The following is a 17,393-nucleotide window of genomic DNA, read 5'->3' as shown; positions in this document are numbered from 1 at the left end:
CACACACACACACAATATCGTGTGTGCTTGTTTGTGTTTACGGTTTAGTGCATTTTACAGAAAGGTATTTTTACATACAATGTCTAGACCATGACGCCTACAACACACATGCGCGCGCGCATGCACAGACATGTATGTATGTATGTATGTATATAATATATATATATATATATATATATATATATATATCGTTACCAGTGACAACTAGAAGTGTGTGTACGTGTGTATATGTATGTATTTATGTGCATATATATATGCACTTAGATATACACATGCTCTCAAAAATAAACAGCAGGGGAATCCTGACAAAGGACAATAAAACAACAACAAAAATTTATGGAAAATATATTCGTTACATTTACATTCACATCACGGATGTTTGCGCAAACCTCCTCAACGACGCAACGGAGAATCGACGGGAAATCAGGGTGGAACGACACCTAAATTCAATTACTTTTTTCCTCCATTACATCGCGGGCTGCGTCCTCTTAACTCATCTCTGATTCACCGATAAACCTTCCCTTTTTATCAGTCTTTGCATATACAAATTCAATAAATATATTAAAAACAAATAAACGTACACAGCTGAGATCAAAGAGTAAGTAACACGGTGGGTTTTTATCCATGAAAGGAAGTTTTGTGTTTCCTCTCATCCGCCATTGGAACATCTAGCCTTCAACACTTCATAAACATGAGGTTCAACTTGTCCAATATCATTTCTATGAATAAATAAATATGTAAATATGATCACATCTATAAATGTCATCACGATTACCCTAGGCAGCGGTGGGGAGTGGGGAGTAATATTTAATCACTAACAATATTTGTTTATCTGTTATGGTGGGAATGTGTCCATCACTTTTGATATCAAATCAAATGTGATCAAATTACCTACTTACACAGATGGTTAACAAATGAAAACGATACATAATAAGAAAACAGAACTGGCGAAAATGTGAAAGTTTTGGTTCCAGACAGGTCAGCTGTACAGCTCTAACATCTTAAAGTATGGAAGAATATTTAGCGTTTAAGCACATACATTTATTAGAGCTCAGCCTGCTCTTTACCAGTGACAACTAGGAGTGTGTATACGTGTGTATGTACATGTATTTATGTTTATATATATGCACTTACATATACATATATACATATATTTACATATACATGCCTACATACATATACATGCATACACACACAAACATATGCATTTATATATAATGCATATTTAACAAGGTATGAGAGTAGGCTGAGTTTTAAATGATGCTTTGCATTTTTGTCTAGGAACTGCGCATAAGTCATTAAAGTCAGTGCACAAGCATATGTATATATACATATATATATACATATACATACATACATACATAATATATATATATACATACACATAATGCCTCAGTACTTGCAATTATCTCGTCCGAGAAGAAAAGTCGCCACCTCCGTCAGAGAACACAAGGTCAAGGTCAAAGGTCGTCACACAAACCGGCGTCAGAATTCGTCTAAATATGCAGGTCATGTGCGAATCCTCAAGTCTAGCCATGAATAAAATCTGTCTTCTCATTACTGCAATGTTTTATTTTGTCTCCAAAATGGTGGTCATGGGTCTCGTAAGGGGAGACCAGACAGGTCGTTTTGTCGTAAATACGTGACTATGCGGAGATATGACCTTTGATAATGGTCGCGGTCGTTGTGGAAGTCACGTTATCAAAGTCAAGGGTCATCGTTCTCGTAATGCGTCTGTCGGTTAAAGTCTGTATGAGGTTGCATTTTTTTCAGTAATAATGGTCACAGAGTCGCTAGTCGTTATGGAAGAAGTCGTTTTATATTATTGTTATTGGCCGTTGAGGAATTATTCAAGTAATTCACAAAAGCACAAAACAGATATCAAAATCTAGATGCTGTGGTATGCAAAAAGCTGTTGTCTATTGGTTACAATTAGTTAGTGTTAGTGACATTAAAAAAAAAAAATCATTGGTCATTCAGCGTGAGTGAAAATGTTAATTGTCATTTTAGCAGCTTCAATAGTGTCATTAAATTCTGGTCTGGTCGCTAGATTAAAGCTAGACATTATGTTAAGTTCTGGTCTAGTCTTGCACTGAAAACGGAAATCTCGTTTTCTTTGGTGTCATTGATGGATAACTAATCCAAAATCCACTAAAATGTTTCAAAGTCTTGACTTGAGTCGTGCATAGGGTTTAGTAGAGATATTATTTAGTATATTGATGAAGATTCGTCATGAGTTAATAGGCAGATACGTCATGAGTTAATAAACAGATTCGTCATGAGTTAATTAACAGATTCAACATGAGTTAACTAACAGAAATTCGTCATTAGTGGATGAACATATTCGTCATGAGTTAGCCAACAGATGGAATATGAGTTGATTAATAGATATTGGTCCCAAGTCGATTATTGTAAGTCATGAGTTAGTAATGACGAAGAGTCTTGAGTGTCATGCATTCAGGAAAGGGGGTCATTTGTCGTGAATTATGAAGTGCGAAACGAAGTCGTATGAGGGGGTCGTTGTCAGTACTTACTCTGTCGTTGGTAGTCGTCCCATGTGGTTAGTCATGTCCGTCAAAGCCTGCAATCTGTTAGTGGAAGGTCGTTATTCATAACTTATTCATAATGCTGACAGTTGCTGTTGATTACTGCAAACATTTAAGTCACTCTCGGGGGAAATTCTAAGGGGAAAATATTTTTGGTAGACAGGTAGGGGAGTGTCCTTGCTAATGGTAAATGAAAAGAAATGCTGTGATATGGTCAATAATATGTCTAGGCATTTTTAAGGCGACACGATAATTCCAGCAGGTGTCTTTACACAGTAATACCTATTAATTAAAGTCAGGCTGTCGTCTTTGCATGTCTTTTTTCTACCTCTGCGAGAGAGGGTGTAATCGGAACGAAAGATGATTGGTCGTTCTGAATGATAATCTGCTCAAAAATGAGTCGTCAAGGAGATGGTATATGAGTGTCATGGTGGTCGAAAAATGGAACAGTCGGTTGGTCGAAAGGTTAGTGGTCTGGATGTTGTTAGGTGGCGTTAGACTAGTCGATTGTAAAAACTAAGTTAGTTGGTCGTGGAAATTAACAGTAAAGCTGGGTAGTACCTCAACTGTCAGCATGTGGTAGGATACTGAATGGTCAAAAGATCATGCCAGTTAGGTTGGTAGTACACTCAACAGTCAATATGTCATGGCAGTTGAGTTGGTAATACAGTATACTGAATAGTCAAAAGGTCGTGACAGTTACGTTAGTGGTATACTGAATAGTCAGTAGGTCATGATAGTTAAGTGGGTTGTCAAGGATTGGTAGTGTATGCACGGTCAATAAGTCATGACAGTTAAGACGATAGTACACTGAATAGTTAAAAAATCACAGCAGTTAAATTAGCCACATAATCCACTGCGTAAGTGGATTATTGCCTTGTTATTAGTAATGATAAATTTTCATAGTCGTAGTTGTCAAAGTAAGGTTGTCGGAGCATATGTCAACAGTGAGGAAGCATCTTGTCAACGATTAAGTAGTCGGGGTAGTTGTCAAAAGTCAGATATTTTTAAATATGTCAGTTGTCAAGCTGCCACAGTTGTCAGTAGTAATTATTTAACATGTCAGCAATCAAGTTGTCAAAGCAGTTGTCAAAAGTCATTTTTAACATGTCATTAGTCAGGTTGTCACAGCAGTTGTTCCCAGTCATTTTTAACATGTCAGTAGTCAAGTTGTCACAGCAGATGTCAGCAGTTATTTTTTAACATGCCCAGTCAAGTTGTCATATTATGAGCTGTCAAAATCAGGTTGCTTTTAACATGTCAGCATTCAAGTCACAACAGTTGTCATTAGTCAAATTGTCTTATTGTGAGTTTCAATGTCCATACTGGCATAGTGTGAATTGTTGGCAGTCAAGCTTAAACTGTCAACAGCAGTCTTATTGTGATCTGTCAACTGTCAAGATGTCACAGTATGAATTGTCAACAGTCAAGTAGTCTTATTGTAGTTTTCACAGTCAAATTATCACAATACTAGTGTCAATAGTCAGGTTGTCATGATATGAGTTGTCAACAGTCAAATTGTCATAAACAGTAAACAGTAAGGTTCATTAGGATAAGCTGTCAAGAGTCAGTCTGTCACAGCATGATCTGCCAACAACCAATCAAAATGAGTAGTAAAGTGTCAGGTTTTCAACGGTAAGCTGTTAGGTATCACTTTTTACAGTTAATTGTCAAGAGTCAATTCACAGTAAGAGTTGTAAAGAGTCAGGTCACAGTAAGAGTTGTCAAGAGTCAGTTCACAGTAAATTGTCAAGAGTCAATTCACAGTAAGAGTTGTCAAGAGTCAGGTCACAGTAAATTGTCAAGAGTCAATTCACAGTAAGAGTTGTCAAGAGTCCGTTCACAGTAAGTTTCATACTTTTGTCGTGAGTTATCAACAGTCAAATTATCACAGAAGGGTTTCAGTAGTCAAGTTGTCATTGGATGTCAGCAGTCAGGTTGTCACATTGGGTTCAACAATTGATTTTCCATGAGTTGTCTTAAATGAGTTCCGTTCTTAACATTTAAGCTGTCGTAGGGTTACTTGTCAACTGTCTAATTATCACAATATTTGCAGTAAACTATTTAGCTAAACAGTCAAATTGCAGTGAGTTGCTAACTGTCAATTTACAGTAAGGGTCTCAACAGTCAGTTAAAGTCAAATTGTCACAAAACTTCAACTGTCAAGTTACATCAGCTGTCAACTGTCAAATTGTCGCATTATAGTTTTAACAACCAAATTGTCATGAAATGTCAGCGGTCAGGTTATCAACAGTGTAGTTGTCAACAGTCAAATTGTCACAGTAAGAATTTCAAGTCAAGTTGTCAAGAGTTGTCAACCGTCAAATTATCACAATAAGAGTTTTAATAACCACCGACCATCACGGTAAGCTTTTCAATTGACTAACTGTGACGGCTTGAGTTGTCATGTTGAAAACTCTTATCGTTACATTATTTCAACAGTCAAGTTGTCATGAGTTGTCAGAGTTATCAACAGTTATGTTGCCACGGGATGGGTAGTCTACAGTCAAAATGAGCCAGAAGCAGTCAGGTTGTCAACAGCAAATGAGTTTCAAAAGTTGAGCTGTCATGACAAGAGTTGTCAACAATGAAGATGCCCCAATCAGCTGTGAATATGTCATATTGTCACAATATCTATTGTCAAGATGCCTTGTCATGAGCTCTCAAATATCAAGTTACCACTACATTAGTCAGCAGCATGTAAGTATAAGCTGTCAAAGTCAAGCTGTAACAAAAAAAAAAAAAAAAAAAGTAGCCAAGAATCGAACTTAAAATTATTTGTCAACTGTCAAGCTGTCAAAGTATGAGATTTCAACAGTCAAAATGTTCTCTGCCAACTTGTTCTTTGTCAACCGTAAACCTTTCACGTGATGAAGTGACATTAGTTTGTCATGTTGCCATTGCTTCACTGGTCCCGAGGTGTCTTGCGGTGTAAATTGACGTCGGTCAAGTCTTGGTGGTTGTTAGTGATCAGTAGGTCGTGTCTTGGTGGTTGTTAGTGATCAGTAGGTCGTGTCTGTGGGCTGTCAAGTCCTAGATGGTGGAACTAGTAATCTATCTAGTCCGAGCCGGTGGAACTAGTAACCTGTGAAGTCCTAGTTGGTCAAATTAGTAAGCTCTCAGGTGCTAGATGGTCAACTTAGTAAGCTGTCAGGTCCTAGATGGTCAACTTAGTAAGCTGTCAAGTCCTAGATGGTCAACTTAGTAAGCTGTCAAGTCCTAGATGGTCAACTTAGTAAGCTGTCAGGTCCTAGATGGTCAACTTAGTAAGCTGTCAAGTCCTAGATGGTCAACTAAGTAAGCTGTCAGGTCCTAGATAGTCAACTTAGTAAGCTGTCAAGTCCTAGATGGTCAACTTAGTAAGCTGTCAAGTCCTAGATGGTCAACTTAGTAAGCTGTCAAGTCCTAGATGGTCAACTTAGTAAGCTGTCAAGTCCTAGATGGTCAACTAAGTAAGCTGTCAAGTCCTAGATGGTCAACTTAGTAAGCTGTCAAGTCCTAGATGGTCAACTTAGTAAGCTGTCAGGTCCTAGATGGTCAACTTAGTAAGCTGTCAAGTCCTAGATGGTCAACTAAGTAAGCTGTCAGGTCCTAGATAGTCAACTTAGTAAGCTGTCAAGTCCTAGATGGTCAACTTAGTAAGCTGTCAAGTCCTAGATGGTCAACTTAGTAAGCTGTCAAGTCCTAGATGGTCAACTTAGTAAGCTGTCAAGTCCTAGATGGTCAACTTAGTAAGCTGTCAAGTCCTAGATGGTCAACTTAGTAAGCTGTCAAGTCCTAGATGGTCAACTTAGTAAGCTGTCAAGTCCTAGATGGTTAACTTAGTAAGCTGTCAAGTCCTAGTTGGTCCACTCAGTAACCTGTGAAGTCCTAGTTGGTCAACTTAGTAAGCTGTCAAGTCCTCGTTGGTCAACTTAGTAAGCTGTCAAGTCCTAGATGGTCAACTTAGTAAGCTGTCAAGTCCTAGATGGTCAACTTAGTAAGCTGTTAAGTCCTAGATGGTCAACTTAGTAAGCTGTCAAGTCCTAGTTGGTCAACTTAGTAACCTGTGAAGTCCTAGTTTGTTCAACTTAGTAAGCTGCCAAGTCCTAGATTGTCAACTTAGTAAGCTGTCAAGTCCTAGATGGTCAACTTAGTAAGCTGTCAAGTCCTAGATGGTCAACTTTGTAAGATGTCAAGTCCTAGATGGTCAACTTAGTAAGCTCTCAAGTCCTAGATGGTCAACTTAATAAGGTGTCAAGTCCTAGATGGTCAATTTAGTAAGCTGTCAAGTCCTAGTTGGTCAACTTAGTAAGCTGTCAAGTCCTAGATGGTCAACTTAGTAAGCTGTCAAGTCCTAGTTGGTCAACTTAGTAACCTGTGAAGTCCTAGTTGGTCAACTGAGTAAGCTGTCAAGTCCTAGATGGTCAACTTAGTAAGTAGTCAAGTCCTAGAAGGTCAACTTAGTAAGCAGTCAAGTCCTAGGTGGTGAACTTAGTAAGCTGTCAAGTCATAGATGGTCAACTTAGTAAGCTGTCAAGTCCTAGATGGCCAATTAGTAAGCTGTCAGGTCCTAGATGGTCAACTTAGTAAGCTGTCAAGTCCTAGATGGTTAAATTAGTAAGCTTTCAAGTCCTAGTTGGTTAAATTAGTAAGCTGTCAAGTCCTAGTTGGTCAACTTAGTAAGCTCTCAAGTCCTAGATGGTCAACTTAGTAAGCTGTCAAGTCCTAGATGGTCAACTTAGTAAGCTGTCAAGTCCTAGATGGTCAACTTAGTAAGTTGTCAAGTCCCAGATGGTCAACTTAGTAAGCTGTCAAGTCTTAGATGATTGAACGAGTGAGCTGTCAAGTCCTAGATGGCCAACTGAGTAAACTGTCAAGTCTTAGAAGATTGAACGAGTGAGCTGTCAAGTCTTAGATGATTGAACTAGTGAGCTGTCAAGTCTTAGATGATTGAACTAGTGAGCTGTCAAGTCCTAGATGGTCAACTTAGTAAGCTGTCAAGTCTTAGATGATTGAATGAGTGAGCTGTCAAGTCTTAGATGATTGAACTAATGAGTTGTCAAGTCTTTGATTATTGAACTAGTGAGCTGTCAAGTCCTAGATGGTCAACATAGCTGTCAAGTCTTAGATGATTGAACTAGTGAGCTGTCGAGTCTTAGATGATTGAACTAGTGAGCTGTCAAGTCCTAGATGGTCAACTTAGTAAGTTGTCAAGTCTTAGATGATTGAACTAGTGAGCTGTCAAGTCCTAGATGGTCAACTTAGTAAGCTGTCAAGTCTTAGATGATTGAACTAGTGAGCTGTCAAGTCTTAGATGATTGAACTAGTGAGCTGTCAAGTCTCAGATGATTGAACTAGTGAGCTGTCAAGTCTTAGATGATTGAACGAGTGAGCTGTCAAGTCCTAGATGGTCAACTTAGTAAGCTGTCAAGTCTTAGATGATTGAACTAGTGAGCTGTCAAGTCCTAGATGGTCAACTTAGTAAGTCTTAGATGATTGAACTAGTGAGCTGTTAAGTCCTAGATGGTCAACATAGCTGTCAAGTCTTAGATTATTGAACTAGTGAGCTGTCAAGTCTTAGATGATTGAACGAGTGAGCTGTCAAGTCTTAGATGATTGAACTAGTGAGCTGTCAAGTCTTAGATGATTGAACTAGTGAGCTGTCAAGTCTTAGATGATTGAACTAGTGAGCTGTCAAGTCTTAGATGATTGAACTAGTGCGCTGTCAAGTCTTAGATGATTGAACTAGTGGGCTGTCGAGTCTTAAATGATTGAACTAGTGAGCTGTCAAGTCCTAGATGGTCAACTTAGTAAGCTGTCAAGTCTTAGATGATTGAACCTAGTGAGCTGTCAAGTCCTAGATGGTCAACTTAGAAAGCTGTCAAGTCTTAGATGACTGAACTAGTGAGCTGTCAAGTCTTAGATGATTGAACTAGTGAGCTGTCAAGTCTTAGATGATTGAACTAGTGAGCTGTCAAGTCTTAGATGATTGAACTAGTGAGCTGTCAAGTCCTAGATGGTCAACTTAGAAAGCTGTCAAGTCTTAGATGACTGAACTAGTGAGCTGTCAAGTCTTAGATGATTGAACTAGTGAACTGTCAAGTCTTAGATGATTGAACTAGTGAGCTGTCAAGTCTTAGATGATTGAACTAGTGAGCTGTCAAGTCTTAGCTGATTGAAATAGTTAGCTGTCAAGTCTTAGATGATTGAACGAGTGACCTGTCATGTCCTAGATGGTCAACATAGCTGTCAAGTCTTAGATGATTGAACTAGTGAACTGTCAAGTCTTAGATGATTGAACTAGTGAGCTGTCAAGTCTTAGATGATTGTACTAATGAGCTGTCAAGTCCTAGATGGTCAACTTAGTAAGCTGTCAAATCATAGATGGGTGAACTAGTAAACTGACAAGTCTTCAGTTAGTAAGGTGTCAAGTCTTAGGTACTCGAACTAGTAAGCTAACAAGTCTTAGATGGGCGAACTAGTAAGCTGTCAAGGTCTAGGTGGTCAAATTCATTAGTGAGCTGTCAAGTCTTAGATGGTTGAACTAGTAAGCTGTCAAATCCCAGATCTCGAAATAGTAAGCAGTCAAGTTATGGGTGGTCAAATTAATAAGCGGTCAAGTCCCAGATGGTCAAGTTAGTAAGCTGTCAAGTCTTAGATGGTTGAACTAGTGAGCTGTCCTAGATGGTCAATTTAGTAAGTTCGATCATAGATGATCGAACTACCTAAGCTGTCAAGTCTTAGATCGTCGGACAAGTAAGCTGTCAAGATATAGATGGTCAAATCAATAAGCTGTCAAGTCTTAGATGGTCGGACTAGTAAGCTGTCAAGATGTAGATGGTTCAATCAGTAAGCTGTCAAGTCTTAGATAGTCGAACTAGTAAGCTGTCAGGCCTTAGATGGTCGGACTAGTGAGCCGTCAAGATGTAGATGGTTCAATCAGTAAGCTGTCAAGTCCTAGATGGTCGAACTAGTAAGCTGTCAAAATATAGGTGGTCAAATCAATAAGCTGTCAATCTTAGATGGTCTAACTAGTAAGCTGTCAATTCGTAGGTAGTCCAACTGGTAAGCTGTCATGTCTTAAACGGTCGAATTAGCAAGTTGCCAAATCAAAGATTGTCAAATTAGTGGTGGTTGAATGAGTAAGCTGTCAAGTCCTAGATAGTCTAGCTGGTAAGCTGTCGAGTTTTAGTTGGTCAAAATAACAAGCAGTCAAGTTGCTGAACAACCAAAAAAAAAAAAAAAAAAAAAGTCATGTTTCAAGTAGGCTGTTAAGTGAGGTGTCAAACCAGGTAACAAGTGTTCAAGTCGGGAGTGTCAGTGGGGCAGTCAAGTCTTGTATAGTTATAATGGTAATAATGATCATGGCAATTAGTGATCACATTAGTTAGAGATTAAGGTAATTAACGGTCGTCATGGTAATTGTAGTTGCCAAGTTCCCTGAGATCTTAGTGAATGAGTCGTGGCAGTGACTTGTTAGGTCAGTGTGAAGCAACTTTGGTCATGTCAAGTACCAGGCAGTCGTTGGTTGTCACCTGTCAAGAGATGAAGTCCCAGTGTCGCTAAAAAAATGAAACTGTCACTTGTCTGCCAGTGCCCTATTGTCACCTTTTCCCAGTTCGTTATTTGAAAATTATCGTCATTATGATAAGTTAAGATTTCGTCTATAAATATTTGTCATAATGACTGTCACAGCAGTCTGGTTGCAGAGTCCCTGTAAGTAATCAAGTGGCGATTGTAAATCAGTGTCAGTAATTTTTACCCTAAAGTCAAATAGTCACCGTATCCTTCTGTCACTGTATAGTCATATAGTCAAGTGTCACTATAAAAGTCAAATACTACTGCCACTATGAAGTCAGTTTCATAGTTTGAGTAAATCGTCATTAATAACACTCATTTTTTACCCTTCGTAGTTAATAAAACAAGCCTGGCATTAATATTTGCACATCTAGAAGTCCTCTAATTCAACCCTACCTAACCCCTTCGAATGAATACTCACTGAAAAGGGTGAGAAGTATTTGAATTAAAGTGCTGCAAGCTCTTACTAGGCGTGTTGTAGATTATCTGTCTAGCTGGTGGTGAACTGTAAGTCCATACGTTTTTGTCATAATTGGTAGTTTAATAGTAAGTGATTTGCAAACATCACTAGTTTAAGAGTCTCAGTAAGCAGGTCTTAAGTAAGTGTCACTAGTAATAGTCTAAACGTATCTTTAGAATCAGTTACTACTAAGTATATTAACAAAATATCATTATCAGGTCTGTCGTGACACTGTAAGAAAAGACGTCACAGTTAGTAGTCTGATGGTCCAGCCTTTTGTCACTATCACGAAGCTGAATGGAACTATTACCAGCCTGTTGGTTGGCAATTACTTGTCCAGTCATTACATAAATGAATAGATAAAGCACACACACACACACAAATATATATATATATATATATATATATATATATATATATATATATATAAGCCAAATAAGTTTACATGACCGTGTTGTCATTTGTCAAATTCACTGCCAGGTGTCAAATTGTCTGTCACTGTCAAATTTTATCTGATCTGATGGTGAGTCTTCAAAAAATTGAGTTTTGTTTCAACTGTCTGTCGAATGAACGTTATTTATTTAAGAATGTTATCGCCGGTCAGTCGCTTTTAAAAAATGGATAATTTACTAGCAAGAGTGCTTAATAGCCCTTTTTCTCTACAAATCGAACATCGAACTGCCGTCTCATATATGTGATGGTATTTTGACATATTAGTACAATTACGATGGTCTTATCGTGTTTCGTCTGTTTACCTATTTTATTTTTATTATTATTTTGGGATGATGATGATTAACTGTCCATGAGTAATGTTTGATGAGACGTTACTAAAATGAAGACAGTTAGTCACTAGTCACCTTATCATTCATATCAAAACATCATGTCATGATTTAGGAAAGTTACAGTTCAGTACAGTTACAGTCTTGTCCGTTCGTAAGGAGTTATCACGGTCATTAAACCTATGAGGGGTAAAGTCATTACCAGAAATGAAGACGCGTTGTCACTGTATAATTGTCAACATTCAGTCTGAAATTGGGTTGTCAGTCATGAACGCGAGAGCTATTTGTCACCGTCAATGGGTCCGTTACGAGGCCGTCCTAATTATCAAATATCTAGTGAAGAATCGCCACTAGCTGAAAATGAATTATGTAATTATCGTCTGTAATTTGCTCGCTATCTTCGTCATCATCATCAACATTACCACTAGAAGTCACTGGTTAGAGAGTTCGTCTGAGACGCTGATGGAGCAATTTGGGGCAGATAGCTTTCTCGTGATGGGTGTGTCGCAGTTGAATATGTTAGTATGTTACCATGAAAGTCACAAAGTTCTTCTCTAATCTGTCGTTTTTGTCTGTCGAAAGAAAATTCGGGTTGTCAAGTCTGGTGAAATGTCATATTCTAACGTATTTTAGGCCTTGCTAAAATGTCACTGTCAAACGTCGTTTTCAATCCTTCTTTCATTGTCACTGTCAAGAGATTTGCGAGGCTCTTGTTATCAAAGTGTCGGGTCTTTCGTCAGAATATCTTTTTGACGATATTCAAAAAGTGTTACTATCGACCCACGTCAGCTGTCGCCATAAAGTGGCTTAAGTCGAAATGTCAGTTATAAGAAGCAAGAGAGATTGTCACCGTCAGGTCACTGTCTCGTAAAGTGTCGTTATCAAGTCCTCTCCAAGTTTGTTACTATCATAACCGTAACGATATTATCACTCTTAATATCGAGTTTTGTCAGTCATTATCAAGTTATAATGTGATGTCATAAATAGTTATATCGTTCCCGAAATTGTCAAATAAAAAGCTTTTTGAGAAAAACTGGTGCCAAGTCCTGTAACGAAGTCAGTCATGTCATACGAAAAAACGTCACTAACACTGATGTGTGTTGCTATTTGTCACCATTAAGTCTCAAAGTAGGAAAATTATCTTATCTATATCAGTAATAAAATGTCGCAGTCAGTCTAATGTTAAACCGCATCAGGCTGTCACCTATATAACAGTCGTCAGCAATGTTGCTGTTTATTAGGTTAATTATCCCTGGATTTCTAATTGCTTAACGACCGGAAGTCAGTCCTTAATGAGCTGGTGAGTCACGGTAATGAGGTCACACCCAACAGTCGTTAGGAGAGTCGTTTTGTACTGATTAAACGTCAGGGAGAAAGTTCTAAACAGAAACAAATAAAATATCCTAGCACTAAATTTTATCATAACAACCATAACCCGAAGCGAATTATCTCTTCAAGTAGTATATGTAATGCTTGCTGATTTAAGTGAGTAAAATATCATACAGAATAACCTATCGAAAAATTGTACTTCTATTTCTAACATGTCTGAACACGTCTATGCACTATAAGCAAAATAAATAAATCTGTCAGCACTAGGTAAAACGTCTATCGTTAGTCCTCTACTAAGAATAAGTCCATATCAATCAATAAATAGATTTAGAAAATAAAGCTACTGTCAACAATGGTAAAAATGATAGTTAATCAGAATCTTGGATTCTATGTTCCAAAAATTGCACTATTGCTTTTGTGCGCTACGTGAGAGCGAGCTATCATAAATATAGAGTACCGTACGACTCATGACTACAAAAGAAACACAAGCAGTGGCTGTATTATAAAGTAAATTCTCTCGTCACTTAAGTCAAAGTTATTGTAAAACAGTCGAAGCGCGGACACGTCCTTCAGCACTATCTATTATTTTTTCAGTCACGTAAACAAATCGCAGAGCGTCTTGTCCTAGATCATTCCGGTTTGACTAGAATTTTCTCAGGTTATGTGTTGTTTTAGGAATTTTTCATCGTTAAATGGAGTGTGGAAAAGAGTGCATTTGAATACACTTGAGAGTGCATTTGAATGCTCTCCCTACACAGAGGAGAAACTGTTATAAGCTCGTATGTTTTGATTGGTAATGGTGCCCGTAAGTCGGACGTTATTAGGTAGGCAAGCCTCTTGGAATGAACTTAAAAAGGCCTCGATTAAGAACCAACTGGGAAGGGGATAAGAAAGACGACACGATCCCAGTACATACAGAATCAAAATCGTCTTTTAAGTCTCGGCCATTCGAGTAGCTCTAACCGGTTGAATAACGCACTAAAACCCAGTACCATTAGCCAGCCTTCGAACAAAAGGCCTTATTAGCATGCCTCTCTCGCCCGATCGAACTTGGGAAGACATACGAAGCGAGTCAAAAAAAAAAAAATAACTAAACTCATATGAGAAGCTGCGGTATATCAACACGAGGAAATACCATTGCGAGAAAGTCTACAGTGTTCCCGCCCTTTGAAACCACAAGGAAAGAGAGAGGGAGAGAAAGATCTTTCCCCAATTACCCTGTCACCCTCGTCCTCCACACTCGTAACAAGCAGGACCCTCGCTGGCTGAATCAACCGAGGCGTGGGGGCGGGGGCAGAGACAGAGGCACAGAGGATGTACAGCTCTGTCAAGGGACCTCTGATTCCCTGTTGATGAGAGAGAGTTAAACGGTTTTAGTAAGAGCTGAAACTTTCCACTTCGCACTTCTAAGAAAAAAAAAAAAAAAAAAAAAAAAAAACAGTAAACAAATATAAGCCAATTCTCGACTTTGCTAATGAGTAATCGATCTTTGAAGAAACTGCCATCTATTAAATTACGCTTTGTCTAACCTGCATCATAAAGTCCAGAAGGAAACATGGTGTTGTCAGACAAAAATAAGAAGTCCTTTCGTATAAAGATTCACCTCCTCAGCAAGACGCCTGATCCGCGACCTGTAATGGACAGTGACCAATTTCAGTTCTATTTTCCACACTCAGTGATATTACAGAAAACGGTTTCGGTTCCAGTGTAACATATGTCAACTAGTATCTTCTGATTTGGTAAAAATAATACCAGATTTAGATACGAATAAAAAAATATTAAAGAACAAAATACGATCAAAGTAAATTAACGGATGTACATTCTGTCATTTTCACGACGATAATCATTAAAAAATCTCGTGAAAAAATAAGCAGTCCATTCTTGGAAAAGGATATGTGGCTCCAGCAGACGACAGGCCAGCGAAGTCCACAGCAGATGTCCACGGGCCTTGCAGAAAGGCGGAAGCAGATGACTGTGGAATAGAAGAGTTGTATTAACAGACAGAGTTCATGACCGTTCATTGTAAAATATCTTCACATTTCTACTGATGTAGTTTTAGAAATGTTATCTTGAACAAAATCCCACAGAATGACATATATTTCGCTTTGTCACGTATAATCTAGCTATAACATATCGAATTTGGGAATAGCGTGACAATTTTAACAATTTCTAACTTTTAAGTAACTTTCTTACTTATAACTGCTTACACAACGGTATAACATAACTTCACGTGTATCCCAATCTCCTTGCAAAAGTCTTCTTAGAATTCACGAAATAAAACTTTTAAAAATATAAAAATCAACAATAAATCTATATTTTAATCTTAAAAATACATTAGCTCCTTATAAGGCTTTTAACATTCACGAAATAAATCTAAAAAGATAATAACAACAAGCATACATCATCATCATCAATATATAATAATAATAATAATAATAATAATAATAATAATAATAATAATATTCGGAAACATAAAAAAGGCTGGTCAGAAGGTGAAGATTCCCGCCACGGCCCCCGCGCACACCGCCATGCGTGCGGTGACACACTTCGAGAAAGAAAGTGGCCGGAGTTTCTTTATAAATTTCGTTCTCTTTTTTGTGTAGCCCTTTTTGGTGTCGTGTTTACGCCACGTACATGTAGAAGGTGTGTGTATATGTACTATCCCTTTGTTTGGCTTGATGCATAATTATGTTGAATATACACGGACACAATGTGTGTGAAGTTCGTGTGTGCGAGCTTATTGGAAAATAACGTAAACACTCATGTACATATTGCTTAGACTTAATAACTATACACCATGTAGTGTATGTATACAGTTTGCGCATGCAAACACACACACACACACACACACACACACACACACACACACACACACACACACACACACACACACACACACACATGTATACATATACATACACATACATGTACATACATACATACTGATGTACATTTATATGTAATTACACATTTTCATTCGTGCATAGATGGTATATATATATATATATATATAAATATATACACACATACACATATATATATATATATATATATATATATTTATATATATGTATATATATATATATATATATATATATATATATATATATATGTATATGTATACACACAAACACACACAAACTGTCTCTTTCTCTCTCTCTCTCTCTCTCTCTCTCTCTCTCTCTCTCTCTCTCTCTCTCTCTTTCTCCTCTTTCTCTCTCTCTCTCTCTCTCTCTCTCTCTCTCTCTCTCTCTCTCTCTCTCTCTCTCTCTCTCACACACACACACACACACACACACACACGCATATATATATATATATATATATATATATATGCAAATATCGTCAAATACATCACATGTATGACATTATTCACTTGTAAAGCATGCTCACGTGTTCCCAATATGTGCATTTCCTTATAGACGCGAACAGAATAATAATCAAAGTAATTAACAAACATAATAATGATAACCATAATCAACATAGTTAACAAACAAACACGCAATACTTATGAACATCACTTCCGGCGCCGTGGTAATGAGAGGTTAATCTTCGACCCGTTTAACCGGAGGACAAAGACACGGCCGCGGATATTAGCCAATTACCCGATCTCGGAAGGAGAAAAGAAGAAGAAGGAAAAAAGAAGGAGAAGATGGAAAAGAGAAGAGAAAAGAAGAAAAAAAGAAAACAAGAAAAAAAGATAATAAAGAAACAGAAGAAAAGAGGAAAATGACAAGAAAAAAGAAGAGAAAAAAGGATAGGAGAAAAGGAAAAAGAGAAGAAAGAAAAACATTAAAAAAAGAAGAAAAAAAACGAAAAGAAGAAAAGAGAATAGATAAGAAAAAAAAGCCGGAAAAGAAGAGAAAAGAAAGTCGAACGCAGGCCGGGTAGAAATCGCGCGCCAGACGTCGAGGGTTCAATAACACTTGGAAAGCGTTCGATGCACTTCCCCCCCCCCCCCCCTCCTTAGCCGTACTCCTACCTCCTCCCCACACTCTCTCTCTTCCTCCTTCGTTTCTTTCTCCTTTTCATTTTATTTCTCCTTCTTCTCATTATCTTTCTCCTTCCTTCGTCCTCTCCCTCTCCCTCCTTTCTCGTTGCTTTTCCTTCCTCCCCTCTCTCTCCTTCTTCTCCTCCTTTCCCCTCTTCCTCTCCCCCACATTCTCCTCCTCTCCCCCTCCTTCTCATTCCTTGTCCCTCCCCCCTAACCTCCCACGGCCGAGTCAAAATAGATTCGTATTTGGGCGATCAAGAAGCTCTTGGCGTCATGCACCCAAACGGGGAGGGGGAGGGGGAGGGGGTATTTGGTCTCTGTCTCTCTCCCTTCCTCCCTCCTCCCCCCTCTGTCTCCCTCTGTCTCATTCTCTCTCTCTCTATCTTCCTCTCCCTCCCTCCCCCCTCCTTCTCTCTCTCTATTTCCCTCCCTCCCCCTTTCTCCCCTCCCTCCCCCATCCCCCTCCGTCGCGCTGACGGAAGAGGAGAAACCCCGAATCGAGGGCGGGGAAAATGATCGTTTCCTGTCGATTCGGCTCGAATGCGAAGACGTACACGTACACGGGATAACACAGATTCACGCACACGCACACATACACACACGACAAACACGTACACACAAACATGCACACACGTACTCGAAATCAAGCACAAGCACACAAACGCGCGGACACAAAATATGTGTTTGTGTCAGTATCTATAAGTGCGTACTCTACATAATGCAAA

The 17,393-nt window shown here is 38.5% G+C and overlaps 1 long non-coding RNA gene across 1 annotated transcript in view; it reads right to left on the bottom strand.

Moving 5' to 3' along the window:
• Positions 1-329: 329 nt before the first annotated feature.
• Positions 330-17,393, bottom strand: part of LOC125025864 — an 18,550-nt gene continuing 1,486 nt past the window's right edge. Inside the window, exons 2-4 of the long non-coding RNA XR_007114914.1 lie at positions 14,494-14,646; positions 14,204-14,305; positions 330-14,020 (exon numbers count right to left, since the gene is read on the bottom strand). This is a non-coding gene — a long non-coding RNA (uncharacterized LOC125025864). The remainder of the gene's footprint in view (positions 14,021-14,203; positions 14,306-14,493; positions 14,647-17,393) is intronic.

Source organism: Penaeus chinensis, chromosome 1, assembly GCF_019202785.1.
Source record: "Penaeus chinensis breed Huanghai No. 1 chromosome 1, ASM1920278v2, whole genome shotgun sequence".
Taxonomy (NCBI): domain Eukaryota; kingdom Metazoa; phylum Arthropoda; class Malacostraca; order Decapoda; family Penaeidae; genus Penaeus; species Penaeus chinensis.
Note: the sequence above shows the minus strand (reverse complement) of the source record. Positions and strands in the feature narration are given on the sequence as shown.